This window comes from Schistocerca gregaria, chromosome 8 (genome assembly GCF_023897955.1).
Source record: "Schistocerca gregaria isolate iqSchGreg1 chromosome 8, iqSchGreg1.2, whole genome shotgun sequence".
Lineage (NCBI taxonomy): Eukaryota > Metazoa > Arthropoda > Insecta > Orthoptera > Acrididae > Schistocerca > Schistocerca gregaria.
In genome coordinates this window covers 110497969-110524936 of record NC_064927.1, presented here as the reverse complement: position 1 = coordinate 110524936, position 26968 = coordinate 110497969, and the positions used below count along the sequence as shown (strand labels likewise).

The 26968-nt window shown below is 51.6% G+C and overlaps 37 non-coding genes across 37 annotated transcripts; 19 read left to right on the top strand and 18 right to left on the bottom strand.

Moving 5' to 3' along the window:
• Positions 1 to 378: 378 nt before the first annotated feature.
• On the top strand, positions 379 to 451 carry Trnar-acg (transfer RNA arginine (anticodon ACG)). The gene has a single exon. It is a non-coding gene; the product is annotated as a tRNA-Arg (tRNA).
• Positions 452 to 1041: 590 nt separating this feature from the next.
• Trnad-guc (transfer RNA aspartic acid (anticodon GUC)) lies at positions 1042 to 1113 on the bottom strand. Its single transcript has one exon. It is a non-coding gene; the product is annotated as a tRNA-Asp (tRNA).
• Positions 1114 to 1845: 732 nt separating this feature from the next.
• On the top strand, positions 1846 to 1918 carry Trnar-acg (transfer RNA arginine (anticodon ACG)). Its single transcript has one exon. It is a non-coding gene; the product is annotated as a tRNA-Arg (tRNA).
• Positions 1919 to 2508: 590 nt separating this feature from the next.
• Positions 2509 to 2580, bottom strand: Trnad-guc (transfer RNA aspartic acid (anticodon GUC)). Its single transcript has one exon. It is a non-coding gene; the product is annotated as a tRNA-Asp (tRNA).
• Positions 2581 to 3312: 732 nt separating this feature from the next.
• On the top strand, positions 3313 to 3385 carry Trnar-acg (transfer RNA arginine (anticodon ACG)). The gene has a single exon. It is a non-coding gene; the product is annotated as a tRNA-Arg (tRNA).
• Positions 3386 to 3975: 590 nt separating this feature from the next.
• On the bottom strand, positions 3976 to 4047 carry Trnad-guc (transfer RNA aspartic acid (anticodon GUC)). Its single transcript has one exon. It is a non-coding gene; the product is annotated as a tRNA-Asp (tRNA).
• A 732-nt stretch (positions 4048 to 4779) lies between these two features.
• Positions 4780 to 4852, top strand: Trnar-acg (transfer RNA arginine (anticodon ACG)). Its single transcript has one exon. It is a non-coding gene; the product is annotated as a tRNA-Arg (tRNA).
• Positions 4853 to 5442: 590 nt separating this feature from the next.
• On the bottom strand, positions 5443 to 5514 carry Trnad-guc (transfer RNA aspartic acid (anticodon GUC)). Its single transcript has one exon. It is a non-coding gene; the product is annotated as a tRNA-Asp (tRNA).
• Positions 5515 to 6246: 732 nt separating this feature from the next.
• Positions 6247 to 6319, top strand: Trnar-acg (transfer RNA arginine (anticodon ACG)). Its single transcript has one exon. It is a non-coding gene; the product is annotated as a tRNA-Arg (tRNA).
• Positions 6320 to 6908: 589 nt separating this feature from the next.
• Positions 6909 to 6980, bottom strand: Trnad-guc (transfer RNA aspartic acid (anticodon GUC)). The gene has a single exon. It is a non-coding gene; the product is annotated as a tRNA-Asp (tRNA).
• Positions 6981 to 7712: 732 nt separating this feature from the next.
• Positions 7713 to 7785, top strand: Trnar-acg (transfer RNA arginine (anticodon ACG)). Its single transcript has one exon. It is a non-coding gene; the product is annotated as a tRNA-Arg (tRNA).
• Positions 7786 to 8375: 590 nt separating this feature from the next.
• Positions 8376 to 8447, bottom strand: Trnad-guc (transfer RNA aspartic acid (anticodon GUC)). The gene has a single exon. It is a non-coding gene; the product is annotated as a tRNA-Asp (tRNA).
• A 732-nt stretch (positions 8448 to 9179) lies between these two features.
• On the top strand, positions 9180 to 9252 carry Trnar-acg (transfer RNA arginine (anticodon ACG)). Its single transcript has one exon. It is a non-coding gene; the product is annotated as a tRNA-Arg (tRNA).
• Positions 9253 to 9842: 590 nt separating this feature from the next.
• On the bottom strand, positions 9843 to 9914 carry Trnad-guc (transfer RNA aspartic acid (anticodon GUC)). Its single transcript has one exon. It is a non-coding gene; the product is annotated as a tRNA-Asp (tRNA).
• A 732-nt stretch (positions 9915 to 10646) lies between these two features.
• Trnar-acg (transfer RNA arginine (anticodon ACG)) lies at positions 10647 to 10719 on the top strand. The gene has a single exon. It is a non-coding gene; the product is annotated as a tRNA-Arg (tRNA).
• A 590-nt stretch (positions 10720 to 11309) lies between these two features.
• On the bottom strand, positions 11310 to 11381 carry Trnad-guc (transfer RNA aspartic acid (anticodon GUC)). The gene has a single exon. It is a non-coding gene; the product is annotated as a tRNA-Asp (tRNA).
• A 732-nt stretch (positions 11382 to 12113) lies between these two features.
• On the top strand, positions 12114 to 12186 carry Trnar-acg (transfer RNA arginine (anticodon ACG)). Its single transcript has one exon. It is a non-coding gene; the product is annotated as a tRNA-Arg (tRNA).
• A 590-nt stretch (positions 12187 to 12776) lies between these two features.
• On the bottom strand, positions 12777 to 12848 carry Trnad-guc (transfer RNA aspartic acid (anticodon GUC)). Its single transcript has one exon. It is a non-coding gene; the product is annotated as a tRNA-Asp (tRNA).
• A 732-nt stretch (positions 12849 to 13580) lies between these two features.
• Positions 13581 to 13653, top strand: Trnar-acg (transfer RNA arginine (anticodon ACG)). Its single transcript has one exon. It is a non-coding gene; the product is annotated as a tRNA-Arg (tRNA).
• A 590-nt stretch (positions 13654 to 14243) lies between these two features.
• On the bottom strand, positions 14244 to 14315 carry Trnad-guc (transfer RNA aspartic acid (anticodon GUC)). Its single transcript has one exon. It is a non-coding gene; the product is annotated as a tRNA-Asp (tRNA).
• A 732-nt stretch (positions 14316 to 15047) lies between these two features.
• Positions 15048 to 15120, top strand: Trnar-acg (transfer RNA arginine (anticodon ACG)). Its single transcript has one exon. It is a non-coding gene; the product is annotated as a tRNA-Arg (tRNA).
• A 590-nt stretch (positions 15121 to 15710) lies between these two features.
• Trnad-guc (transfer RNA aspartic acid (anticodon GUC)) lies at positions 15711 to 15782 on the bottom strand. Its single transcript has one exon. It is a non-coding gene; the product is annotated as a tRNA-Asp (tRNA).
• Positions 15783 to 16514: 732 nt separating this feature from the next.
• On the top strand, positions 16515 to 16587 carry Trnar-acg (transfer RNA arginine (anticodon ACG)). Its single transcript has one exon. It is a non-coding gene; the product is annotated as a tRNA-Arg (tRNA).
• Positions 16588 to 17177: 590 nt separating this feature from the next.
• On the bottom strand, positions 17178 to 17249 carry Trnad-guc (transfer RNA aspartic acid (anticodon GUC)). Its single transcript has one exon. It is a non-coding gene; the product is annotated as a tRNA-Asp (tRNA).
• Positions 17250 to 17981: 732 nt separating this feature from the next.
• Trnar-acg (transfer RNA arginine (anticodon ACG)) lies at positions 17982 to 18054 on the top strand. The gene has a single exon. It is a non-coding gene; the product is annotated as a tRNA-Arg (tRNA).
• Positions 18055 to 18644: 590 nt separating this feature from the next.
• Positions 18645 to 18716, bottom strand: Trnad-guc (transfer RNA aspartic acid (anticodon GUC)). Its single transcript has one exon. It is a non-coding gene; the product is annotated as a tRNA-Asp (tRNA).
• Positions 18717 to 19448: 732 nt separating this feature from the next.
• Trnar-acg (transfer RNA arginine (anticodon ACG)) lies at positions 19449 to 19521 on the top strand. The gene has a single exon. It is a non-coding gene; the product is annotated as a tRNA-Arg (tRNA).
• Positions 19522 to 20111: 590 nt separating this feature from the next.
• Trnad-guc (transfer RNA aspartic acid (anticodon GUC)) lies at positions 20112 to 20183 on the bottom strand. The gene has a single exon. It is a non-coding gene; the product is annotated as a tRNA-Asp (tRNA).
• Positions 20184 to 20915: 732 nt separating this feature from the next.
• Positions 20916 to 20988, top strand: Trnar-acg (transfer RNA arginine (anticodon ACG)). Its single transcript has one exon. It is a non-coding gene; the product is annotated as a tRNA-Arg (tRNA).
• Positions 20989 to 21578: 590 nt separating this feature from the next.
• Trnad-guc (transfer RNA aspartic acid (anticodon GUC)) lies at positions 21579 to 21650 on the bottom strand. Its single transcript has one exon. It is a non-coding gene; the product is annotated as a tRNA-Asp (tRNA).
• Positions 21651 to 22382: 732 nt separating this feature from the next.
• Trnar-acg (transfer RNA arginine (anticodon ACG)) lies at positions 22383 to 22455 on the top strand. The gene has a single exon. It is a non-coding gene; the product is annotated as a tRNA-Arg (tRNA).
• Positions 22456 to 23045: 590 nt separating this feature from the next.
• On the bottom strand, positions 23046 to 23117 carry Trnad-guc (transfer RNA aspartic acid (anticodon GUC)). The gene has a single exon. It is a non-coding gene; the product is annotated as a tRNA-Asp (tRNA).
• A 732-nt stretch (positions 23118 to 23849) lies between these two features.
• Positions 23850 to 23922, top strand: Trnar-acg (transfer RNA arginine (anticodon ACG)). The gene has a single exon. It is a non-coding gene; the product is annotated as a tRNA-Arg (tRNA).
• A 590-nt stretch (positions 23923 to 24512) lies between these two features.
• On the bottom strand, positions 24513 to 24584 carry Trnad-guc (transfer RNA aspartic acid (anticodon GUC)). Its single transcript has one exon. It is a non-coding gene; the product is annotated as a tRNA-Asp (tRNA).
• A 732-nt stretch (positions 24585 to 25316) lies between these two features.
• Positions 25317 to 25389, top strand: Trnar-acg (transfer RNA arginine (anticodon ACG)). Its single transcript has one exon. It is a non-coding gene; the product is annotated as a tRNA-Arg (tRNA).
• A 590-nt stretch (positions 25390 to 25979) lies between these two features.
• On the bottom strand, positions 25980 to 26051 carry Trnad-guc (transfer RNA aspartic acid (anticodon GUC)). Its single transcript has one exon. It is a non-coding gene; the product is annotated as a tRNA-Asp (tRNA).
• A 732-nt stretch (positions 26052 to 26783) lies between these two features.
• On the top strand, positions 26784 to 26856 carry Trnar-acg (transfer RNA arginine (anticodon ACG)). The gene has a single exon. It is a non-coding gene; the product is annotated as a tRNA-Arg (tRNA).
• The last annotated feature ends 112 nt before the right edge of the window (positions 26857 to 26968 follow it).

The following is a 26968-nucleotide window of genomic DNA, read 5'->3' as shown; positions in this document are numbered from 1 at the left end:
TAACCAACTGCGCCACTGGGACTACAACCCAGTGCTCTCAGTTTGCGCTATTCACTTTGCTGTAAACCAGTGGTGCACACAGAAACAAATGATCGCCACCTGATGCCATACGAATGCTTCGTGCTATTCTTGTTTCATATGCTACGCTTACATGCACATCAACGGGCTCTCGTCGTCGAGAAAACGCAGCAAATAGCGCGCCTTGCCTTCCGCTACCTGTCGAACAGTGAACGCAGATGTGTGGCAAGCTCTAAGCTCTGCAGGCGCACTGTGGCCACGCAGCTGAACGAGAGCTACCTTCCTTGGGAGCTTGGTGAGCCATGGAGAACACGTGTCTTAGCGAAGTGCCCTTGTCTAGTAATCGAAACTGCTGCCAGTGGCTCTGTGGCGCAACGGATAACGCGTCTGACTACGGATCAGAAGATTCCAGGTTCGAATCCTGGCAGAGTCGGTATTTTGTTAGTTGCGACGTGTAGCTGGGCAGTGGATTTCGTATGTCGCCGCATCGTGGAGTGCTTTGTTACTCCTGTGCATCTCGCAGCTGCATGTCGACGCGATCGTGGTAAATATCGCTGCCTGCAAGCGTCAGCGTAGCGTCAGTCGAGCAAAGTCGAGACAAGTCAAGCTGAGAGCTGTACGAGATGATACGCAACTAAGGACAGGCGTGTGAAAGCGACGCAGGCAACACTTTCCAAGTGTCCCTCTTCACTTAGCGAAGAGACAGAGCATCAACGCACAGCAGAGTGGCGCAGTGGAAGCGTGCTGGGCCCATAACCCAGAGGTCCGTTGATCGAAACCACGCTCTGCTAAAATTATTTTATTTGCAGACTGTGCCGAGCTCGATTATTACGCCCAGAGCGACTGCTGGGGTGTTTTGATTCAGATTCAACAGCAAACCTCGTAATTCTCCTCGTGTGAAGAATGCGAGAACCACTTCCTAAATTGTAGCTTTTGTTTATGTTTTTGCACCACCTATACTCCTTGATCTTCCGACCCACGCACGAGCAACACTCTAGCAGGTTTGTGAGATAAAAATCGCATCTCCCCGGCGGGGAATCGAACCCCGGTCTCCCGCGTGACAGGCGGGGATACTAACCACTATACTACCGAGGATGAGCTGTAGGCAGTTGCCAGTGTGATAGACACATGGTGCTAATAGCCGCCAACGTCCTTCACTAAGTTCGGCGGGTGATAGTGCTGCAACTAAAAATCGGATATGCCGCCTGGCGGGGAATCGGACCGCGGTCTCCCGCGTGACAGGCGGGGATACTAACCACTATACTACCGAGGAAGACGCAGCTAGTGTCTCGAATACACAATTATGTAACTCAAATAGCTGATACATCTGAAAACTAGCCTCCTGTTGCTGTCACAGAATGCTGCTACGAAATAAAATTATGCTCACCGTGAGGCTCGAATTCACAATCCCGGCATTGCTCACGGCTACTGCTTATAGGTACCGTGGGCTAACCAACTGCGCCACTGGGACTACAACCCAGTGCTCTCAGTTTGCGCTATTCACTTTGCTGTAAACCAGTGGTGCACACAGAAACAAATGATCGCCACCTGATGCCATACGAATGCTTCGTGCTATTCTTGTTTCATATGCTACGCTTACATGCACATCAACGGGCTCTCGTCGTCGAGAAAACGCAGCAAATAGCGCGCCTTGCCTTCCGCTACCTGTCGAACAGTGAACGCAGATGTGTGGCAAGCTCTAAGCTCTGCAGGCGCACTGTGGCCACGCAGCTGAACGAGAGCTACCTTCCTTGGGAGCTTGCTGAGCCATGGAGAACACGTGTCTTAGCGAAGTGCCCTTGTCTAGTAATCGAAACTGCTGCCAGTGGCTCTGTGGCGCAACGGATAACGCGTCTGACTACGGATCAGAAGATTCCAGGTTCGAATCCTGGCAGAGTCGGTATTTTGTTAGTTGCGACGTGTAGCTGGGCAGTGGATTTCGTATGTCGCCGCATCGTGGAGTGCTTTGTTACTCCTGTGCATCTCGCAGCTGCATGTCGACGCGATCGTGGTAAATATCGCTGCCTGCAAGCGTCAGCGTAGCGTCAGTCGAGCAAAGTCGAGACAAGTCAAGCTGAGAGCTGTACGAGATGATACGCAACTAAGGACAGGCGTGTGAAAGCGACGCAGGCAACACTTTCCAAGTGTCCCTCTTCACTTAGCGAAGAGACAGAGCATCAACGCACAGCAGAGTGGCGCAGTGGAAGCGTGCTGGGCCCATAACCCAGAGGTCCGTTGATCGAAACCACGCTCTGCTAAAATTATTTTATTTGCAGACTGTGCCGAGCTCGATTATTACGCCCAGAGCGACTGCTGGGGTGTTTTGATTCAGATTCAACAGCAAACCTCGTAATTCTCCTCGTGTGAAGAATGCGAGAACCACTTCCTAAATTGTAGCTTTTGTTTATGTTTTTGCACCACCTATACTCCTTGATCTTCCGACCCACGCACGAGCAACACTCTAGCAGGTTTGTGAGATAAAAATCGCATCTCCCCGGCGGGGAATCGAACCCCGGTCTCCCGCGTGACAGGCGGGGATACTAACCACTATACTACCGAGGATGAGCTGTAGGCAGTTGCCAGTGTGATAGACACATGGTGCTAATAGCCGCCAACGTCCTTCACTAAGTTCGGCGGGTGATAGTGCTGCAACTAAAAATCGGATATGCCGCCTGGCGGGGAATCGGACCGCGGTCTCCCGCGTGACAGGCGGGGATACTAACCACTATACTACCGAGGAAGACGCAGCTAGTGTCTCGAATACACAATTATGTAACTCAAATAGCTGATACATCTGAAAACTAGCCTCCTGTTGCTGTCACAGAATGCTGCTACGAAATAAAATTATGCTCACCGTGAGGCTCGAATTCACAATCCCGGCATTGCTCACGGCTACTGCTTATAGGTACCGTGGGCTAACCAACTGCGCCACTGGGACTACAACCCAGTGCTCTCAGTTTGCGCTATTCACTTTGCTGTAAACCAGTGGTGCACACAGAAACAAATGATCGCCACCTGATGCCATACGAATGCTTCGTGCTATTCTTGTTTCATATGCTACGCTTACATGCACATCAACGGGCTCTCGTCGTCGAGAAAACGCAGCAAATAGCGCGCCTTGCCTTCCGCTACCTGTCGAACAGTGAACGCAGATGTGTGGCAAGCTCTAAGCTCTGCAGGCGCACTGTGGCCACGCAGCTGAACGAGAGCTACCTTCCTTGGGAGCTTGCTGAGCCATGGAGAACACGTGTCTTAGCGAAGTGCCCTTGTCTAGTAATCGAAACTGCTGCCAGTGGCTCTGTGGCGCAACGGATAACGCGTCTGACTACGGATCAGAAGATTCCAGGTTCGAATCCTGGCAGAGTCGGTATTTTGTTAGTTGCGACGTGTAGCTGGGCAGTGGATTTCGTATGTCGCCGCATCGTGGAGTGCTTTGTTACTCCTGTGCATCTCGCAGCTGCATGTCGACGCGATCGTGGTAAATATCGCTGCCTGCAAGCGTCAGCGTAGCGTCAGTCGAGCAAAGTCGAGACAAGTCAAGCTGAGAGCTGTACGAGATGATACGCAACTAAGGACAGGCGTGTGAAAGCGACGCAGGCAACACTTTCCAAGTGTCCCTCTTCACTTAGCGAAGAGACAGAGCATCAACGCACAGCAGAGTGGCGCAGTGGAAGCGTGCTGGGCCCATAACCCAGAGGTCCGTTGATCGAAACCACGCTCTGCTAAAATTATTTTATTTGCAGACTGTGCCGAGCTCGATTATTACGCCCAGAGCGACTGCTGGGGTGTTTTGATTCAGATTCAACAGCAAACCTCGTAATTCTCCTCGTGTGAAGAATGCGAGAACCACTTCCTAAATTGTAGCTTTTGTTTATGTTTTTGCACCACCTATACTCCTTGATCTTCCGACCCACGCACGAGCAACACTCTAGCAGGTTTGTGAGATAAAAATCGCATCTCCCCGGCGGGGAATCGAACCCCGGTCTCCCGCGTGACAGGCGGGGATACTAACCACTATACTACCGAGGATGAGCTGTAGGCAGTTGCCAGTGTGATAGACACATGGTGCTAATAGCCGCCAACGTCCTTCACTAAGTTCGGCGGGTGATAGTGCTGCAACTAAAAATCGGATATGCCGCCTGGCGGGGAATCGGACCGCGGTCTCCCGCGTGACAGGCGGGGATACTAACCACTATACTACCGAGGAAGACGCAGCTAGTGTCTCGAATACACAATTATGTAACTCAAGTAGCTGATACATCTGAAAACTAGCCTCCTGTTGCTGTCACAGAATGCTGCTACGAAATAAAATTATGCTCACCGTGAGGCTCGAATTCACAATCCCGGCATTGCTCACGGCTACTGCTTATAGGTACCGTGGGCTAACCAACTGCGCCACTGGGACTACAACCCAGTGCTCTCAGTTTGCGCTATTCACTTTGCTGTAAACCAGTGGTGCACACAGAAACATATGATCGCCACCTGATGCCATACGAATGCTTCGTGCTATTCTTGTTTCATATGCTACGCTTACATGCACATCAACGGGCTCTCGTCGTCGAGAAAACGCAGCAAATAGCGCGCCTTGCCTTCCGCTACCTGTCGAACAGTGAACGCAGATGTGTGGCAAGCTCTAAGCTCTGCAGGCGCACTGTGGCCACGCAGCTGAACGAGAGCTACCTTCCTTGGGAGCTTGCTGAGCCATGGAGAACACGTGTCTTAGCGAAGTGCCCTTGTCTAGTAATCGAAACTGCTGCCAGTGGCTCTGTGGCGCAACGGATAACGCGTCTGACTACGGATCAGAAGATTCCAGGTTCGAATCCTGGCAGAGTCGGTATTTTGTTAGTTGCGACGTGTAGCTGGGCAGTGGATTTCGTATGTCGCCGCATCGTGGAGTGCTTTGTTACTCCTGTGCATCTCGCAGCTGCATGTCGACGCGATCGTGGTAAATATCGCTGCCTGCAAGCGTCAGCGTAGCGTCAGTCGAGCAAAGTCGAGACAAGTCAAGCTGAGAGCTGTACGAGATGATACGCAACTAAGGACAGGCGTGTGAAAGCGACGCAGGCAACACTTTCCAAGTGTCCCTCTTCACTTAGCGAAGAGACAGAGCATCAACGCACAGCAGAGTGGCGCAGTGGAAGCGTGCTGGGCCCATAACCCAGAGGTCCGTTGATCGAAACCACGCTCTGCTAAAATTATTTTATTTGCAGACTGTGCCGAGCTCGATTATTACGCCCAGAGCGACTGCTGGGGTGTTTTGATTCAGATTCAACAGCAAACCTCGTAATTCTCCTCGTGTGAAGAATGCGAGAACCACTTCCTAAATTGTAGCTTTTGTTTATGTTTTTGCACCACCTATACTCCTTGATCTTCCGACCCACGCACGAGCAACACTCTAGCAGGTTTGTGAGATAAAAATCGCATCTCCCCGGCGGGGAATCGAACCCCGGTCTCCCGCGTGACAGGCGGGGATACTAACCACTATACTACCGAGGATGAGCTGTAGGCAGTTGCCAGTGTGATAGACACATGGTGCTAATAGCCGCCAACGTCCTTCACTAAGTTCGGCGGGTGATAGTGCTGCAACTAAAAATCGGATATGCCGCCTGGCGGGGAATCGGACCGCGGTCTCCCGCGTGACAGGCGGGGATACTAACCACTATACTACCGAGGAAGACGCAGCTAGTGTCTCGAATACACAATTATGTAACTCAAATAGCTGATACATCTGAAAACTAGCCTCCTGTTGCTGTCACAGAATGCTGCTACGAAATAAAATTATGCTCACCGTGAGGCTCGAATTCACAATCCCGGCATTGCTCACGGCTACTGCTTATAGGTACCGTGGGCTAACCAACTGCGCCACTGGGACTACAACCCAGTGCTCTCAGTTTGCGCTATTCACTTTGCTGTAAACCAGTGGTGCACACAGAAACATATGATCGCCACCTGATGCCATACGAATGCTTCGTGCTATTCTTGTTTCATATGCTACGCTTACATGCACATCAACGGGCTCTGGTCGTCGAGAAAACGCAGCAAATAGCGCGCCTTGCCTTCCGCTACCTGTCGAACAGTGAACGCAGATGTGTGGCAAGCTCTAAGCTCTGCAGGCGCACTGTGGCCACGCAGCTGAACGAGAGCTACCTTCCTTGGGAGCTTGCTGAGCCATGGAGAACACGTGTCTTAGCGAAGTGCCCTTGTCTAGTAATCGAAACTGCTGCCAGTGGCTCTGTGGCGCAACGGATAACGCGTCTGACTACGGATCAGAAGATTCCAGGTTCGAATCCTGGCAGAGTCGGTATTTTGTTAGTTGCGACGTGTAGCTGGGCAGTGGATTTCGTATGTCGCCGCATCGTGGAGTGCTTTGTTACTCCTGTGCATCTCGCAGCTGCATGTCGACGCGATCGTGGTAAATATCGCTGCCTGCAAGCGTCAGCGTAGCGTCAGTCGAGCAAAGTCGAGACAAGTCAAGCTGAGAGCTGTACGAGATGATACGCAACTAAGGACAGGCGTGTGAAAGCGACGCAGGCAACACTTTCCAAGTGTCCCTCTTCACTTAGCGAAGAGACAGAGCATCAACGCACAGCAGAGTGGCGCAGTGGAAGCGTGCTGGGCCCATAACCCAGAGGTCCGTTGATCGAAACCACGCTCTGCTAAAATTATTTTATTTGCAGACTGTGCCGAGCTCGATTATTACGCCCAGAGCGACTGTGGGGTGTTTTGATTCAGATTCAACAGCAAACCTCGTAATTCTCCTCGTGTGAAGAATGCGAGAACCACTTCCTAAATTGTAGCTTTTGTTTATGTTTTTGCACCACCTATACTCCTTGATCTTCCGACCCACGCACGAGCAACACTCTAGCAGGTTGGTGAGATAAAAATCGCATCTCCCCGGCGGGGAATCGAACCCCGGTCTCCCGCGTGACAGGCGGGGATACTAACCACTATACTACCGAGGATGAGCTGTAGGCAGTTGCCAGTGTGATAGACACATGGTGCTAATAGCCGCCAACGTCCTTCACTAAGTTCGGCGGGTGATAGTGCTGCAACTAAAAATCGGATATGCCGCCTGGCGGGGAATCGGACCGCGGTCTCCCGCGTGACAGGCGGGGATACTAACCACTATACTACCGAGGAAGACGCAGCTAGTGTCTCGAATACACAATTATGTAACTCAAATAGCTGATACATCTGAAAACTAGCCTCCTGTTGCTGTCACAGAATGCTGCTACGAAATAAAATTATGCTCACCGTGAGGCTCGAATTCACAATCCCGGCATTGCTCACGGCTACTGCTTATAGGTACCGTGGGCTAACCAACTGCGCCACTGGGACTACAACCCAGTGCTCTCAGTTTGCGCTATTCACTTTGCTGTAAACCAGTGGTGCACACAGAAACATATGATCGCCACCTGATGCCATACGAATGCTTCGTGCTATTCTTGTTTCATACGCTACGCTTACATGCACATCAACGGGCTCTGGTCGTCGAGAAAACGCAGCAAATAGCGCGCCTTGCCTTCCGCTACCTGTCGAACAGTGAACGCAGATGTGTGGCAAGCTCTAAGCTCTGCAGGCGCACTGTGGCCACGCAGCTGAACGAGAGCTACCTTCCTTGGGAGCTTGCTGAGCCATGGAGAACACGTGTCTTAGCGAAGTGCCCTTGTCTAGTAATCGAAACTGCTGCCAGTGGCTCTGTGGCGCAACGGATAACGCGTCTGACTACGGATCAGAAGATTCCAGGTTCGAATCCTGGCAGAGTCGGTATTTTGTTAGTTGCGACGTGTAGCTGGGCAGTGGATTTCGTATGTCGCCGCATCGTGGAGTGCTTTGTTACTCCTGTGCATCTCGCAGCTGCATGTCGACGCGATCGTGGTAAATATCGCTGCCTGCAAGCGTCAGCGTAGCGTCAGTCGAGCAAAGTCGAGACAAGTCAAGCTGAGAGCTGTACGAGATGATACGCAACTAAGGACAGGCGTGTGAAAGCGACGCAGGCAACACTTTCCAAGTGTCCCTCTTCACTTAGCAAAGAGACAGAGCATCAACGCACAGCAGAGTGGCGCAGTGGAAGCGTGCTGGGCCCATAACCCAGAGGTCCGTTGATCGAAACCACGCTCTGCTAAAATTATTTTATTTGCAGACTGTGCCGAGCTCGATTATTACGCCCAGAGCGACTGCTGGGGTGTTTTGATTCAGATTCAACAGCAAACCTCGTAATTCTCCTCGTGTGAAGAATGCGAGAACCACTTCCTAAATTGTAGCTTTTGTTTATGTTTTTGCACCACCTATACTCCTTGATCTTCCGACCCACGCACGAGCAACACTCTAGCAGGTTGGTGAGATAAAAATCGCATCTCCCCGGCGGGGAATCGAACCCCGGTCTCCCGCGTGACAGGCGGGGATACTAACCACTATACTACCGAGGATGAGCTGTAGGCAGTTGCCAGTGTGATAGACACATGGTGCTAATAGCCGCCAACGTCCTTCACTAAGTTCGGCGGGTGATAGTGCTGCAACTAAAAATCGGATATGCCGCCTGGCGGGGAATCGGACCGCGGTCTCCCGCGTGACAGGCGGGGATACTAACCACTATACTACCGAGGAAGACGCAGCTAGTGTCTCGAATACACAATTATGTAACTCAAATAGCTGATACATCTGAAAACTAGCCTCCTGTTGCTGTCACAGAATGCTGCTACGAAATAAAATTATGCTCACCGTGAGGCTCGAATTCACAATCCCGGCATTGCTCACGGCTACTGCTTATAGGTACCGTGGGCTAACCAACTGCGCCACTGGGACTACAACCCAGTGCTCTCAGTTTGCGCTATTCACTTTGCTGTAAACCAGTGGTGCACACAGAAACATATGATCGCCACCTGATGCCATACGAATGCTTCGTGCTATTCTTGTTTCATATGCTACGCTTACATGCACATCAACGGGCTCTGGTCGTCGAGAAAACGCAGCAAATAGCGCGCCTTGCCTTCCGCTACCTGTCGAACAGTGAACGCAGATGTGTGGCAAGCTCTAAGCTCTGCAGGCGCACTGTGGCCACGCAGCTGAACGAGAGCTACCTTCCTTGGGAGCTTGCTGAGCCATGGAGAACACGTGTCTTAGCGAAGTGCCCTTGTCTAGTAATCGAAACTGCTGCCAGTGGCTCTGTGGCGCAACGGATAACGCGTCTGACTACGGATCAGAAGATTCCAGGTTCGATTCCTGGCAGAGTCGGTATTTTGTTAGTTGCGACGTGTAGCTGGGCAGTGGATTTCGTATGTCGCCGCATCGTGGAGTGCTTTGTTACTCCTGTGCATCTCGCAGCTGCATGTCGACGCGATCGTGGTAAATATCGCTGCCTGCAAGCGTCAGCGTAGCGTCAGTCGAGCAAAGTCGAGACAAGTCAAGCTGAGAGCTGTACGAGATGATACGCAACTAAGGACAGGCGTGTGAAAGCGACGCAGGCAACACTTTCCAAGTGTCCCTCTTCACTTAGCGAAGAGACAGAGCATCAACGCACAGCAGAGTGGCGCAGTGGAAGCGTGCTGGGCCCATAACCCAGAGGTCCGTTGATCGAAACCACGCTCTGCTAAAATTATTTTATTTGCAGACTGTGCCGAGCTCGATTATTACGCCCAGAGCGACTGCTGGGGTGTTTTGATTCAGATTCAACAGCAAACCTCGTAATTCTCCTCGTGTGAAGAATGCGAGAACCACTTCCTAAATTGTAGCTTTTGTTTATGTTTTTGCACCACCTATACTCCTTGATCTTCCGACCCACGCACGAGCAACACTCTAGCAGGTTTGTGAGATAAAAATCGCATCTCCCCGGCGGGGAATCGAACCCCGGTCTCCCGCGTGACAGGCGGGGATACTAACCACTATACTACCGAGGATGAGCTGTAGGCAGTTGCCAGTGTGATAGACACATGGTGCTAATAGCCGCCAACGTCCTTCACTAAGTTCGGCGGGTGATAGTGCTGCAACTAAAAATCGGATATGCCGCCTGGCGGGGAATCGGACCGCGGTCTCCCGCGTGACAGGCGGGGATACTAACCACTATACTACCGAGGAAGACGCAGCTAGTGTCTCGAATACACAATTATGTAACTCAAGTAGCTGATACATCTGAAAACTAGCCTCCTGTTGCTGTCACAGAATGCTGCTACGAAATAAAATTATGCTCACCGTGAGGCTCGAATTCACAATCCCGGCATTGCTCACGGCTACTGCTTATAGGTACCGTGGGCTAACCAACTGCGCCACTGGGACTACAACCCAGTGCTCTCAGTTTGCGCTATTCACTTTGCTGTAAACCAGTGGTGCACACAGAAACATATGATCGCCACCTGATGCCATACGAATGCTTCGTGCTATTCTTGTTTCATATGCTACGCTTACATGCACATCAACGGGCTCTCGTCGTCGAGAAAACGCAGCAAATAGCGCGCCTTGCCTTCCGCTACCTGTCGAACAGTGAACGCAGATGTGTGGCAAGCTCTAAGCTCTGCAGGCGCACTGTGGCCACGCAGCTGAACGAGAGCTACCTTCCTTGGGAGCTTGCTGAGCCATGGAGAACACGTGTCTTAGCGAAGTGCCCTTGTCTAGTAATCGAAACTGCTGCCAGTGGCTCTGTGGCGCAACGGATAACGCGTCTGACTACGGATCAGAAGATTCCAGGTTCGAATCCTGGCAGAGTCGGTATTTTGTTAGTTGCGACGCGTAGCTGGGCAGTGGATTTCGTATGTCGCCGCATCGTGGAGTGCTTTGTTACTCCTGTGCATCTCGCAGCTGCATGTCGACGCGATCGTGGTAAATATCGCTGCCTGCAAGCGTCAGCGTAGCGTCAGTCGAGCAAAGTCGAGACAAGTCAAGCTGAGAGCTGTACGAGATGATACGCAACTAAGGACAGGCGTGTGAAAGCGACGCAGGCAACACTTTCCAAGTGTCCCTCTTCACTTAGCGAAGAGACAGAGCATCAACGCACAGCAGAGTGGCGAAGTGGAAGCGTGCTGGGCCCATAACCCAGAGGTCCGTGGATCGAAACCACGCTCTGCTAAAATTATTTTATTTGCAGACTGTGCCGAGCTCGATTATTACGCCCAGAGCGACTGCTGGGGTGTTTTGATTCAGATTCAACAGCAAACCTCGTAATTCTCCTCGTGTGAAGAATGCGAGAACCACTTCCTAAATTGTAGCTTTTGTTTATGTTTTTGCACCACCTATACTCCTTGATCTTCCGACCCACGCACGAGCAACACTCTAGCAGGTTTGTGAGATAAAAATCGCATCTCCCCGGCGGGGAATCGAACCCCGGTCTCCCGCGTGACAGGCGGGGATACTAACCACTATACTACCGAGGATGAGCTGTAGGCAGTTGCCAGTGTGATAGACACATGGTGCTAATAGCCGCCAACGTCCTTCACTAAGTTCGGCGGGTGATAGCGCTGCAACTAAAAATCGGATATGCCGCCTGGCGGGGAATCGGACCGCGGTCTCCCGCGTGACAGGCGGGGATACTAACCACTATACTACCGAGGAAGACGCAGCTAGTGTCTCGAATACACAATTATGTAACTCAAATAGCTGATACATCTGAAAACTAGCCTCCTGTTGCTGTCACAGAATGCTGCTACGAAATAAAATTATGCTCACCGTGAGGCTCGAATTCACAATCCCGGCATTGCTCACGGCTACTGCTTATAGGTACCGTGGGCTAACCAACTGCGCCACTGGGACTACAACCCAGTGCTCTCAGTTTGCGCTATTCACTTTGCTGTAAACCAGTGGTGCACACAGAAACATATGATCGCCACCTGATGCCATACGAATGCTTCGTGCTATTCTTGTTTCATATGCTACGCTTACATGCACATCAACGGGCTCTGGTCGTCGAGAAAACGCAGCAAATAGCGCGCCTTGCCTTCCGCTACCTGTCGAACAGTGAACGCAGATGTGTGGCAAGCTCTAAGCTCTGCAGGCGCACTGTGGCCACGCAGCTGAACGAGAGCTACCTTCCTTGGGAGCTTGCTGAGCCATGGAGAACACGTGTCTTAGCGAAGTGCCCTTGTCTAGTAATCGAAACTGCTGCCAGTGGCTCTGTGGCGCAACGGATAACGCGTCTGACTACGGATCAGAAGATTCCAGGTTCGAATCCTGGCAGAGTCGGTATTTTGTTAGTTGCGACGTGTAGCTGGGCAGTGGATTTCGTATGTCGCCGCATCGTGGAGTGCTTTGTTACTCCTGTGCATCTCGCAGCTGCATGTCGACGCGATCGTGGTAAATATCGCTGCCTGCAAGCGTCAGCGTAGCGTCAGTCGAGCAAAGTCGAGACAAGTCAAGCTGAGAGCTGTACGAGATGATACGCAACTAAGGACAGGCGTGTGAAAGCGACGCAGGCAACACTTTCCAAGTGTCCCTCTTCACTTAGCGAAGAGACAGAGCATCAACGCACAGCAGAGTGGCGCAGTGGAAGCGTGCTGGGCCCATAACCCAGAGGTCCGTTGATCGAAACCACGCTCTGCTAAAATTATTTTATTTGCAGACTGTGCCGAGCTCGATTATTACGCCCAGAGCGACTGCTGGGGTGTTTTGATTCAGATTCAACAGCAAACCTCGTAATTCTCCTCGTGTGAAGAATGCGAGAACCACTTCCTAAATTGTAGCTTTTGTTTATGTTTTTGCACCACCTATACTCCTTGATCTTCCGACCCACGCACGAGCAACACTCTAGCAGGTTTGTGAGATAAAAATCGCATCTCCCCGGCGGGGAATCGAACCCCGGTCTCCCGCGTGACAGGCGGGGATACTAACCACTATACTACCGAGGATGAGCTGTAGGCAGTTGCCAGTGTGATAGACACATGGTGCTAATAGCCGCCAACGTCCTTCACTAAGTTCGGCGGGTGATAGTGCTGCAACTAAAAATCGGATATGCCGCCTGGCGGGGAATCGGACCGCGGTCTCCCGCGTGACAGGCGGGGATACTAACCACTATACTACCGAGGAAGACGCAGCTAGTGTCTCGAATACACAATTATGTAACTCAAATAGCTGATACATCTGAAAACTAGCCTCCTGTTGCTGTCACAGAATGCTGCTACGAAATAAAATTATGCTCACCGTGAGGCTCGAATTCACAATCCCGGCATTGCTCACGGCTACTGCTTATAGGTACCGTGGGCTAACCAACTGCGCCACTGGGACTACAACCCAGTGCTCTCAGTTTGCGCTATTCACTTTGCTGTAAACCAGTGGTGCACACAGAAACATATGATCGCCACCTGATGCCATACGAATGCTTCGTGCTATTCTTGTTTCATATGCTACGCTTACATGCACATCAACGGGCTCTGGTCGTCGAGAAAACGCAGCAAATAGCGCGCCTTGCCTTCCGCTACCTGTCGAACAGTGAACGCAGATGTGTGGCAAGCTCTAAGCTCTGCAGGCGCACTGTGGCCACGCAGCTGAACGAGAGCTACCTTCCTTGGGAGCTTGCTGAGCCATGGAGAACACGTGTCTTAGCGAAGTGCCCTTGTCTAGTAATCGAAACTGCTGCCAGTGGCTCTGTGGCGCAACGGATAACGCGTCTGACTACGGATCAGAAGATTCCAGGTTCGATTCCTGGCAGAGTCGGTATTTTGTTAGTTGCGACGTGTAGCTGGGCAGTGGATTTCGTATGTCGCCGCATCGTGGAGTGCTTTGTTACTCCTGTGCATCTCGCAGCTGCATGTCGACGCGATCGTGGTAAATATCGCTGCCTGCAAGCGTCAGCGTAGCGTCAGTCGAGCATAGTCGAGACAAGTCAAGCTGAGAGCTGTACGAGATGATACGCAACTAAGGACAGGCGTGTGAAAGCGACGCAGGCAACACTTTCCAAGTGTCCCTCTTCACTTAGCGAAGAGACAGAGCATCAACGCACAGCAGAGTGGCGCAGTGGAAGCGTGCTGGGCCCATAACCCAGAGGTCCGTTGATCGAAACCACGCTCTGCTAAAATTATTTTATTTGCAGACTGTGCCGAGCTCGATTATTACGCCCAGAGCGACTGCTGGGGTGTTTTGATTCAGATTCAACAGCAAACCTCGTAATTCTCCTCGTGTGAAGAATGCGAGAACCACTTCCTAAATTGTAGCTTTTGTTTATGTTTTTGCACCACCTATACTCCTTGATCTTCCGACCCACGCACGAGCAACACTCTAGCAGGTTTGTGAGATAAAAATCGCATCTCCCCGGCGGGGAATCGAACCCCGGTCTCCCGCGTGACAGGCGGGGATACTAACCACTATACTACCGAGGATGAGCTGTAGGCAGTTGCCAGTGTGATAGACACATGGTGCTAATAGCCGCCAACGTCCTTCACTAAGTTCGGCGGGTGATAGTGCTGCAACTAAAAATCGGATATGCCGCCTGGCGGGGAATCGGACCGCGGTCTCCCGCGTGACAGGCGGGGATACTAACCACTATACTACCGAGGAAGACGCAGCTAGTGTCTCGAATACACAATTATGTAACTCAAGTAGCTGATACATCTGAAAACTAGCCTCCTGTTGCTGTCACAGAATGCTGCTACGAAATAAAATTATGCTCACCGTGAGGCTCGAATTCACAATCCCGGCATTGCTCACGGCTACTGCTTATAGGTACCGTGGGCTAACCAACTGCGCCACTGGGACTACAACCCAGTGCTCTCAGTTTGCGCTATTCACTTTGCTGTAAACCAGTGGTGCACACAGAAACATATGATCGCCACCTGATGCCATACGAATGCTTCGTGCTATTCTTGTTTCATATGCTACGCTTACATGCACATCAACGGGCTCTGGTCGTCGAGAAAACGCAGCAAATAGCGCGCCTTGCCTTCCGCTACCTGTCGAACAGTGAACGCAGATGTGTGGCAAGCTCTAAGCTCTGCAGGCGCACTGTGGCCACGCAGCTGAACGAGAGCTACCTTCCTTGGGAGCTTGCTGAGCCATGGAGAACACGTGTCTTAGCGAAGTGCCCTTGTCTAGTAATCGAAACTGCTGCCAGTGGCTCTGTGGCGCAACGGATAACGCGTCTGACTACGGATCAGAAGATTCCAGGTTCGAATCCTGGCAGAGTCGGTATTTTGTTAGTTGCGACGCGTAGCTGGGCAGTGGATTTCGTATGTCGCCGCATCGTGGAGTGCTTTGTTACTCCTGTGCATCTCGCAGCTGCATGTCGACGCGATCGTGGTAAATATCGCTGCCTGCAAGCGTCAGCGTAGCGTCAGTCGAGCAAAGTCGAGACAAGTCAAGCTGAGAGCTGTACGAGATGATACGCAACTAAGGACAGGCGTGTGAAAGCGACGCAGGCAACACTTTCCAAGTGTCCCTCTTCACTTAGCGAAGAGACAGAGCATCAACGCACAGCAGAGTGGCGAAGTGGAAGCGTGCTGGGCCCATAACCCAGAGGTCCGTTGATCGAAACCACGCTCTGCTAAAATTATTTTATTTGCAGACTGTGCCGAGCTCGATTATTACGCCCAGAGCGACTGCTGGGGTGTTTTGATTCAGATTCAACAGCAAACCTCGTAATTCTCCTCGTGTGAAGAATGCGAGAACCACTTCCTAAATTGTAGCTTTTGTTTATGTTTTTGCACCACCTATACTCCTTGATCTTCCGACCCACGCACGAGCAACACTCTAGCAGGTTTGTGAGATAAAAATCGCATCTCCCCGGCGGGGAATCGAACCCCGGTCTCCCGCGTGACAGGCGGGGATACTAACCACTATACTACCGAGGATGAGCTGTAGGCAGTTGCCAGTGTGATAGACACATGGTGCTAATAGCCGCCAACGTCCTTCACTAAGTTCGGCGGGTGATAGCGCTGCAACTAAAAATCGGATATGCCGCCTGGCGGGGAATCGGACCGCGGTCTCCCGCGTGACAGGCGGGGATACTAACCACTATACTACCGAGGAAGACGCAGCTAGTGTCTCGAATACACAATTATGTAACTCAAATAGCTGATACATCTGAAAACTAGCCTCCTGTTGCTGTCACAGAATGCTGCTACGAAATAAAATTATGCTCACCGTGAGGCTCGAATTCACAATCCCGGCATTGCTCACGGCTACTGCTTATAGGTACCGTGGGCTAACCAACTGCGCCACTGGGACTACAACCCAGTGCTCTCAGTTTGCGCTATTCACTTTGCTGTAAACCAGTGGTGCACACAGAAACATATGATCGCCACCTGATGCCATACGAATGCTTCGTGCTATTCTTGTTTCATATGCTACGCTTACATGCACATCAACGGGCTCTGGTCGTCGAGAAAACGCAGCAAATAGCGCGCCTTGCCTTCCGCTACCTGTCGAACAGTGAACGCAGATGTGTGGCAAGCTCTAAGCTCTGCAGGCGCACTGTGGCCACGCAGCTGAACGAGAGCTACCTTCCTTGGGAGCTTGCTGAGCCATGGAGAACACGTGTCTTAGCGAAGTGCCCTTGTCTAGTAATCGAAAGTGCTGCCAGTGGCTCTGTGGCGCAACGGATAACGCGTCTGACTACGGATCAGAAGATTCCAGGTTCGAATCCTGGCAGAGTCGGTATTTTGTTAGTTGCGACGCGTAGCTGGGCAGTGGATTTCGTATGTCGCCGCATCGTGGAGTGCTTTGTTACTCCTGTGCATCTCGCAGCTGCATGTCGACGCGATCGTGGTAAATATCGCTGCCTGCAAGCGTCAGCGTAGCGTCAGTCGAGCAAAGTCGAGACAAGTCAAGCTGAGAGCTGTACGAGATGATACGCAACTAAGGACAGGCGTGTGAAAGCGACGCAGGCAACACTTTCCAAGTGTCCCTCTTCACTTAGCGAAGAGACAGAGCATCAACGCACAGCAGAGTGGCGCAGTGGAAGCGTGCTGGGCCCATAACCCAGAGGTCCGTTGATCGAAACCACGCTCTGCTAAAATTATTTTATTTGCAGACTGTGCCGAGCTCGATTATTACGCCCAGAGCGACTGCTGGGGTGTTTTGATTCAGATTCAACAGCAAACCTCGTAATTCTCCTCGTGTGAAGAATGCGAGAACCACTTCCTAAATTGTAGCTTTTGTTTATGTTTTTGCACCACCTATACTCCTTGATCTTCCGACCCACGCACGAGCAACACTCTAGCAGGTTTGTGAGATAAAAATCGCATCTCCCCGGCGGGGAATCGAACCCCGGTCTCCCGCGTGACAGGCGGGGATACTAACCACTATACCACCGAGGATGAGCTGTAGGCAGTTGCCAGTGTGATAGACACATGGTGCTAATAGCCGCCAACGTCCTTCACTAAGTTCGGCGGGTGATAGTGCTGCAACTAAAAATCGGATATGCCGCCTGGCGGGGAATCGGACCGCGGTCTCCCGCGTGACAGGCGGGGATACTAACCACTATACTACCGAGGAAGACGCAGCTAGTGTCTCGAATACACAATTATGTAACTCAAATAGCTGATACATCTGAAAACTAGCCTCCTGTTGCTGTCACAGAATGCTGCTACGAAATAAAATTATGCTCACCGTGAGGCTCGAATTCACAATCCCGGCATTGCTCACGGCTACTGCTTATAGGTACCGTGGGCTAACCAACTGCGCCACTGGGACTACAACCCAGTGCTCTCAGTTTGCGCTATTCACTTTGCTGTAAACCAGTGGTGCACACAGAAACATATGATCGCCACCTGATGCCATACGAATGCTTCGTGCTATTCTTGTTTCATATGCTACGCTTACATGCACATCAACGGGCTCTGGTCGTCGAGAAAACGCAGCAAATAGCGCGCCTTGCCTTCCGCTACCTGTCGAACAGTGAACGCAGATGTGTGGCAAGCTCTAAGCTCTGCAGGCGCACTGTGGCCACGCAGCTGAACGAGAGCTACCTTCCTTGGGAGCTTGCTGAGCCATGGAGAACACGTGTCTTAGCGAAGTGCCCTTGTCTAGTAATCGAAACTGCTGCCAGTGGCTCTGTGGCGCAACGGATAACGCGTCTGACTACGGATCAGAAGATTCCAGGTTCGAATCCTGGCAGAGTCGGTATTTTGTTAGTTGCGACGCGTAGCTGGGCAGTGGATTTCGTATGTCGCCGCATCGTGGAGTGCTTTGTTACTCCTGTGCATCTCGCAGCTGCATGTCGACGCGATCGTGGTAAATATCGCTGCCTGCAAGCGTCAGCGTAGCGTCAGTCGAGCAAAGTCGAGACAAGTCAAGCTGAGAGCTGTACGAGATGATACGCAACTAAGGACAGGCGTGTGAAAGCGACGCAGGCAACACTTTGCAAGTGTCCCTCTTCACTTAGCGAAGAGACAGAGCATCAACGCACAGCGGAGTGGCGCAGTGGAAGCGTGCTGGGCCCATAACCCAGAGGTCCGTTGATCGAAACCACGCTCTGCTAAAATTATTTTATTTGCAGACTGTGCCGAGCTCGATTATTACGCCCAGAGCGACTGCTGGGGTGTTTTGATTCAGATTCAACAGCAAACCTCGTAATTCTCCTCGTGTGAAGAATGCGAGAACCACTTCCTAAATTGTAGCTTTTGTTTATGTTTTTGCACCACCTATACTCCTTGATCTTCCGACCCACGCACGAGCAACACTCTAGCAGGTTTGTGAGATAAAAATCGCATCTCCCCGGCGGGGAATCGAACCCCGGTCTCCCGCGTGACAGGCGGGGATACTAACCACTATACTACCGAGGATGAGCTGTAGGCAGTTGCCAGTGTGATAGACACATGGTGCTAATAGCCGCCAACGTCCTTCACTAAGTTCGGCGGGTGATAGTGCTGCAACTAAAAATCGGATATGCCGCCTGGCGGGGAATCGGACCGCGGTCTCCCGCGTGACAGGCGGGGATACTAACCACTATACTACCGAGGAAGACGCAGCTAGTGTCTCGAATACACAATTATGTAACTCAAATAGCTGATACATCTGAAAACTAGCCTCCTGTTGCTGTCACAGAATGCTGCTACGAAATAAAATTATGCTCACCGTGAGGCTCGAATTCACAATCCCGGCATTGCTCACGGCTACTGCTTATAGGTACCGTGGGCTAACCAACTGCGCCACTGGGACTACAACCCAGTGCTCTCAGTTTGCGCTATTCACTTTGCTGTAAACCAGTGGTGCACACAGAAACATATGATCGCCACCTGATGCCATACGAATGCTTCGTGCTATTCTTGTTTCATATGCTACGCTTACATGCACATCAACGGGCTCTGGTCGTCGAGAAAACGCAGCAAATAGCGCGCCTTGCCTTCCGCTACCTGTCGAACAGTGAACGCAGATGTGTGGCAAGCTCTAAGCTCTGCAGGCGCACTGTGGCCACGCAGCTGAACGAGAGCTACCTTCCTTGGGAGCTTGCTGAGCCATGGAGAACACGTGTCTTAGCGAAGTGCCCTTGTCTAGTAATCGAAACTGCTGCCAGTGGCTCTGTGGCGCAACGGATAACGCGTCTGACTACGGATCAGAAGATTCCAGGTTCGAATCCTGGCAGAGTCGGTATTTTGTTAGTTGCGACGCGTAGCTGGGCAGTGGATTTCGTATGTCGCCGCATCGTGGAGTGCTTTGTTACTCCTGTGCATCTCGCAGCTGCATGTCGACGCGATCGTGGTAAATATCGCTGCCTGCAAGCGTCAGCGTAGCGTCAGTCGAGCAAAGTCGAGACAAGTCAAGCTGAGAGCTGTACGAGATGATACGCAACTAAGGACAGGCGTGTGAAAGCGACGCAGGCAACACTTTCCAAGTGTCCCTCTTCACTTAGCGAAGAGACAGAGCATCAACGCACAGCGGAGTGGCGCAGTGGAAGCGTGCTGGGCCCATAACCCAGAGGTCCGTTGATCGAAACCACGCTCTGCTAAAATTATTTTATTTGCAGACTGTGCCGAGCTCGATTATTACGCCCAGAGCGACTGCTGGGGTGTTTTGATTCAGATTCAACAGCAAACCTCGTAATTCTCCTCGTGTGAAGAATGCGAGAACCACTTCCTAAATTGTAGCTTTTGTTTATGTTTTTGCACCACCTATACTCCTTGATCTTCCGACCCACGCACGAGCAACACTCTAGCAGGTTTGTGAGATAAAAATCGCATCTCCCCGGCGGGGAATCGAACCCCGGTCTCCCGCGTGACAGGCGGGGATACTAACCACTATACTACCGAGGATGAGCTGTAGGCAGTTGCCAGTGTGATAGACACATGGTGCTAATAGCCGCCAACGTCCTTCACTAAGTTCGGCGGGTGATAGTGCTGCAACTAAAAATCGGATATGCCGCCTGGCGGGGAATCGGACCGCGGTCTCCCGCGTGACAGGCGGGGATACTAACCACTATACTACCGAGGAAGACGCAGCTAGTGTCTCGAATACACAATTATGTAACTCAAATAGCTGATACATCTGAAAACTAGCCTCCTGTTGCTGTCACAGAATGCTGCTACGAAATAAAATTATGCTCACCGTGAGGCTCGAATTCACAATCCCGGCATTGCTCACGGCTACTGCTTATAGGTACCGTGGGCTAACCAACTGCGCCACTGGGACTACAACCCAGTGCTCTCAGTTTGCGCTATTCACTTTGCTGTAAACCAGTGGTGCACACAGAAACATATGATCGCCACCTGATGCCATACGAATGCTTCGTGCTATTCTTGTTTCATATGCTACGCTTACATGCACATCAACGGGCTCTCGTCGTCGAGAAAACGCAGCAAATAGCGCGCCTTGCCTTCCGCTACCTGTCGAACAGTGAACGCAGATGTGTGGCAAGCTCTAAGCTCTGCAGGCGCACTGTGGCCACGCAGCTGAACGAGAGCTACCTTCCTTGGGAGCTTGCTGAGCCATGGAGAACAAGTGTCTTAGCGAAGTGCCCTTGTCTAGTAATCGAAAGTGCTGCCAGTGGCTCTGTGGCGCAACGGATAACGCGTCTGACTACGGATCAGAAGATTCCAGGTTCGAATCCTGGCAGAGTCGGTATTTTGTTAGTTGCGACGCGTAGCTGGGCAGTGGATTTCGTATGTCGCCGCATCGTGGAGTGCTTTGTTACTCCTGTGCATCTCGCAGCTGCATGTCGACGCGATCGTGGTAAATATCGCTGCCTGCAAGCGTCAGCGTAGCGTCAGTCGAGCAAAGTCGAGACAAGTCAAGCTGAGAGCTGTACGAGATGATACGCAACTAAGGACAGGCGTGTGAAAGCGACGCAGGCAACACTTTCCAAGTGTCCCTCTTCACTTAGCGAAGAGACAGAGCATCAACGCACAGCGGAGTGGCGCAGTGGAAGCGTGCTGGGCCCATAACCCAGAGGTCCGTTGATCGAAACCACGCTCTGCTAAAATTATTTTATTTGCAGACTGTGCCGAGCTCGATTATTACGCCCAGAGCGACTGCTGGGGTGTTTTGATTCAGATTCAACAGCAAACCTCGTAATTCTCCTCGTGTGAAGAATGCGAGAACCACTTCCTAAATTGTAGCTTTTGTTTATGTTTTTGCACCACCTATACTCCTTGATCTTCCGACCCACGCACGAGCAACACTCTAGCAGGTTTGTGAGATAAAAATCGCATCTCCCCGGCGGGGAATCGAACCCCGGTCTCCCGCGTGACAGGCGGGGATACTAACCACTATACTACCGAGGATGAGCTGTAGGCAGTTGCCAGTGTGATAGACACATGGTGCTAATAGCCGCCAACGTCCTTCACTAAGTTCGGCGGGTGATAGTGCTGCAACTAAAAATCGGATATGCCGCCTGGCGGGGAATCGGACCGCGGTCTCCCGCGTGACAGGCGGGGATACTAACCACTATACTACCGAGGAAGACGCAGCTAGTGTCTCGAATACACAATTATGTAACTCAAATAGCTGATACATCTGAAAACTAGCCTCCTGTTGCTGTCACAGAATGCTGCTACGAAATAAAATTATGCTCACCGTGAGGCTCGAATTCACAATCCCGGCATTGCTCACGGCTACTGCTTATAGGTACCGTGGGCTAACCAACTGCGCCACTGGGACTACAACCCAGTGCTCTCAGTTTGCGCTATTCACTTTGCTGTAAACCAGTGGTGCACACAGAAACATATGATCGCCACCTGATGCCATACGAATGCTTCGTGCTATTCTTGTTTCATATGCTACGCTTACATGCACATCAACGGGCTCTGGTCGTCGAGAAAACGCAGCAAATAGCGCGCCTTGCCTTCCGCTACCTGTCGAACAGTGAACGCAGATGTGTGGCAAGCTCTAAGCTCTGCAGGCGCACTGTGGCCACGCAGCTGAACGAGAGCTACCTTCCTTGGGAGCTTGCTGAGCCATGGAGAACACGTGTCTTAGCGAAGTGCCCTTGTCTAGTAATCGAAACTGCTGCCAGTGGCTCTGTGGCGCAACGGATAACGCGTCTGACTACGGATCAGAAGATTCCAGGTTCGAATCCTGGCAGAGTCGGTATTTTGTTAGTTGCGACGCGTAGCTGGGCAGTGGATTTCGTATGTCGCCGCATCGTGGAGTGCTTTGTTACTCCTGTGCATCTCGCAGCTGCATGTCGACGCGATCGTGGTAAATATCGCTGCCTGCAAGCGTCAGCGTAGCGTCAGTCGAGCAAAGTCGAGACAAGTCAAGCTGAGAGCTGTACGAGATGATACGCAACTAAGGACAGGCGTGTGAAAGCGACGCAGGCAACACTTTCCAAGTGTCCCTCTTCACTTAGCGAAGAGACAGAGCATCAACGCACAGCGGAGTGGCGCAGTGGAAGCGTGCTGGGCCCATAACCCAGAGGTCCGTTGATCGAAACCACGCTCTGCTAAAATTATTTTATTTGCAGACTGTGCCGAGCTCGATTATTACGCCCAGAGCGACTGCTGGGGTGTTTTGATTCAGATTCAACAGCAAACCTCGTAATTCTCCTCGTGTGAAGAATGCGAGAACCACTTCCTAAATTGTAGCTTTTGTTTATGTTTTTGCACCACCTATACTCCTTGATCTTCCGACCCACGCACGAGCAACACTCTAGCAGGTTTGTGAGATAAAAATCGCATCTCCCCGGCGGGGAATCGAACCCCGGGCTCCCGCGTGACAGGCGGGGATACTAACCACTATACTACCGAGGATGAGCTGTAGGCAGTTGCCAGTGTGATAGACACATGGTGCTAATAGCCGCCAACGTCCTTCACTAAGTTCGGCGGGTGATAGTGCTGCAACTAAAAATCGGATATGCCGCCTGGCGGGGAATCGGACCGCGGTCTCCCGCGTGACAGGCGGGGATACTAACCACTATACTACCGAGGAAGACGCAGCTAGTGTCTCGAATACACAATTATGTAACTCAAATAGCTGATACATCTGAAAACTAGCCTCCTGTTGCTGTCACAGAATGCTGCTACGAAATAAAATTATGCTCACCGTGAGGCTCGAATTCACAATCCCGGCATTGCTCACGGCTACTGCTTATAGGTACCGTGGGCTAACCAACTGCGCCACTGGGACTACAACCCAGTGCTCTCAGTTTGCGCTATTCACTTTGCTGTAAACCAGTGGTGCACACAGAAACATATGATCGCCACCTGATGCCATACGAATGCTTCGTGCTATTCTTGTTTCATATGCTACGCTTACATGCACATCAACGGGCTCTCGTCGTCGAGAAAACGCAGCAAATAGCGCGCCTTGCCTTCCGCTACCTGTCGAACAGTGAACGCAGATGTGTGGCAAGCTCTAAGCTCTGCAGGCGCACTGTGGCCACGCAGCTGAACGAGAGCTACCTTCCTTGGGAGCTTGCTGAGCCATGGAGAACAAGTGTCTTAGCGAAGTGCCCTTGTCTAGTAATCGAAAGTGCTGCCAGTGGCTCTGTGGCGCAACGGATAACGCGTCTGACTACGGATCAGAAGATTCCAGGTTCGAATCCTGGCAGAGTCGGTATTTTGTTAGTTGCGACGCGTAGCTGGGCAGTGGATTTCGTATGTCGCCGCATCGTGGAGTGCTTTGTTACTCCTGTGCATCTCGCAGCTGCATGTCGACGCGATCGTGGTAAATATCGCTGCCTGCAAGCGTCAGCGTAGCGTCAGTCGAGCAAAGTCGAGACAAGTCAAGCTGAGAGCTGTACGAGATGATACGCAACTAAGGACAGGCGTGTGAAAGCGACGCAGGCAACACTTTCCAAGTGTCCCTCTTCACTTAGCGAAGAGACAGAGCATCAACGCACAGCAGAGTGGCGCAGTGGAAGCGTGCTGGGCCCATAACCCAGAGGTCCGTTGATCGAAACCACGCTCTGCTAAAATTATTTTATTTGCAGACTGTGCCGAGCTCGATTATTACGCCCAGAGCGACTGCTGGGGTGTTTTGATTCAGATTCAACAGCAAACCTCGTAATTCTCCTCGTGTGAAGAATGCGAGAACCACTTCCTAAATTGTAGCTTTTGTTTATGTTTTTGCACCACCTATACTCCTTGATCTTCCGACCCACGCACGAGCAACACTCTAGCAGGTTTGTGAGATAAAAATCGCATCTCCCCGGTGGGGAATCGAACCCCGGTCTCCCGCGTGACAGGCGGGGATACTATCCACTATACTACCGAGGATGAGCTGTAGGCAGTTGCCAGTGTGATAGACACATGGTGCTAATAGCCGCCAACGTCCTTCACTAAGTTCGGCGGGTGATAGTGCTGCAACTAAAAATCGGATATGCCGCCTGGCGGGGAATCGGACCGCGGTCTCCCGCGTGACAGGCGGGGATACTAACCACTATACTACCGAGGAAGACGCAGCTAGTGTCTCGAATACACAATTATGTAACTCAAATAGCTGATACATCTGAAAACTAGCCTCCTGTTGCTGTCACAGAATGCTGCTACGAAATAAAATTATGCTCACCGTGAGGCTCGAATTCACAATCCCGGCATTGCTCACGGCTACTGCTTATAGGTACCGTGGGCTAACCAACTGCGCCACTGGGACTACAACCCAGTGCTCTCAGTTTGCGCTATTCACTTTGCTGTAAACCAGTGGTGCACACAGAAACATATGATCGCCACCTGATGCCATACGAATGCTTCGTGCTATTCTTGTTTCATATGCTACGCTTACATGCACATCAACGGGCTCTGGTCGTCGAGAAAACGCAGCAAATAGCGCGCCTTGCCTTCCGCTACCTGTCGAACAGTGAACGCAGATGTGTGGCAAGCTCTAAGCTCTGCAGGCGCACTGTGGCCACGCAGCTGAACGAGAGCTACCTTCCTTGGGAGCTTGCTGAGCCATGGAGAACACGTGTCTTAGCGAAGTGCCCTTGTCTAGTAATCGAAACTGCTGCCAGTGGCTCTGTGGCGCAACGGATAACGCGTCTGACTACGGATCAGAAGATTCCAGGTTCGAATCCTGGCAGAGTCGGTATTTTGTTAGTTGCGACGCGTAGCTGGGCAGTGGATTTCGTATGTCGCCGCATCGTGGAGTGCTTTGTTACTCCTGTGCATCTCGCAGCTGCATGTCGACGCGATCGTGGTAAATATCGCTGCCTGCAAGCGTCAGCGTAGCGTCAGTCGAGCAAAGTCGAGACAAGTCAAGCTGAGAGCTGTACGAGATGATACGCAACTAAGGACAGGCGTGTGAAAGCGACGCAGGCAACACTTTCCAAGTGTCCCTCTTCACTTAGCGAAGAGACAGAGCATCAACGCACAGCAGAGTGGCGCAGTGGAAGCGTGCTGGGCCCATAACCCAGAGGTCCGTTGATCGAAACCACGCTCTGCTAAAATTATTTTATTTGCAGACTGTGCCGAGATCGATTATTACGCCCAGAGCGACTGCTGGGGTGTTTTGATTCAGATTCAACAGCAAACCTCGTAATTCTCCTCGTGTGAAGAATGCGAGAACCACTTCCTAAATTGTAGCTTTTGTTTATGTTTTTGCACCACCTATACTCCTTGATCTTCCGACCCACGCACGAGCAACACTCTAGCAGGTTTGTGAGATAAAAATCGCATCTCCCCGGTGGGGAATCGAACCCCGGTCTCCCGCGTGACAGGCGGGGATACTAACCACTATACTACCGAGGATGAGCTGTAGGCAGTTGCCAGTGTGATAGACACATGGTGCTAATAGCCGCCAACGTCCTTCACTAAGTTCGGCGGGTGATAGTGCTGCAACTAAAAATCGGATATGCCGCCTGGCGGGGAATCGGACCGCGGTCTCCCGCGTGACAGGCGGGGATACTAACCACTATACTACCGAGGAAGACGCAGCTAGTGTCTCGAATACACAATTATGTAACTCAAATAGCTGATACATCTGAAAACTAGCCTCCTGTTGCTGTCACAGAATGCTGCTACGAAATAAAATTATGCTCACCGTGAGGCTCGAATTCACAATCCCGGCATTGCTCACGGCTACTGCTTATAGGTACCGTGGGCTAACCAACTGCGCCACTGGGACTACAACCCAGTGCTCTCAGTTTGCGCTATTCACTTTGCTGTAAACCAGTGGTGCACACAGAAACATATGATCGCCACCTGATGCCATACGAATGCTTCGTGCTATTCTTGTTTCATATGCTACGCTTACATGCACATCAACGGGCTCTGGTCGTCGAGAAAACGCAGCAAATAGCGCGCCTTGCCTTCCGCTACCTGTCGAACAGTGAACGCAGATGTGTGGCAAGCTCTAAGCTCTGCAGGCGCACTGTGGCCACGCAGCTGAACGAGAGCTACCTTCCTTGGGAGCTTGCTGAGCCATGGAGAACACGTGTCTTAGCGAAGTGCCCTTGTCTAGTAATCGAAACTGCTGCCAGTGGCTCTGTGGCGCAACGGATAACGCGTCTGACTACGGATCAGAAGATTCCAGGTTCGAATCCTGGCAGAGTCGGTATTTTGTTAGTTGCGACGCGTAGCTGGGCAGTGGATTTCGTATGTCGCCGCATCGTGGAGTGCTTTGTTACTCCTGTGCATCTCGCAGCTGCATGTCGACGCGATCGTGG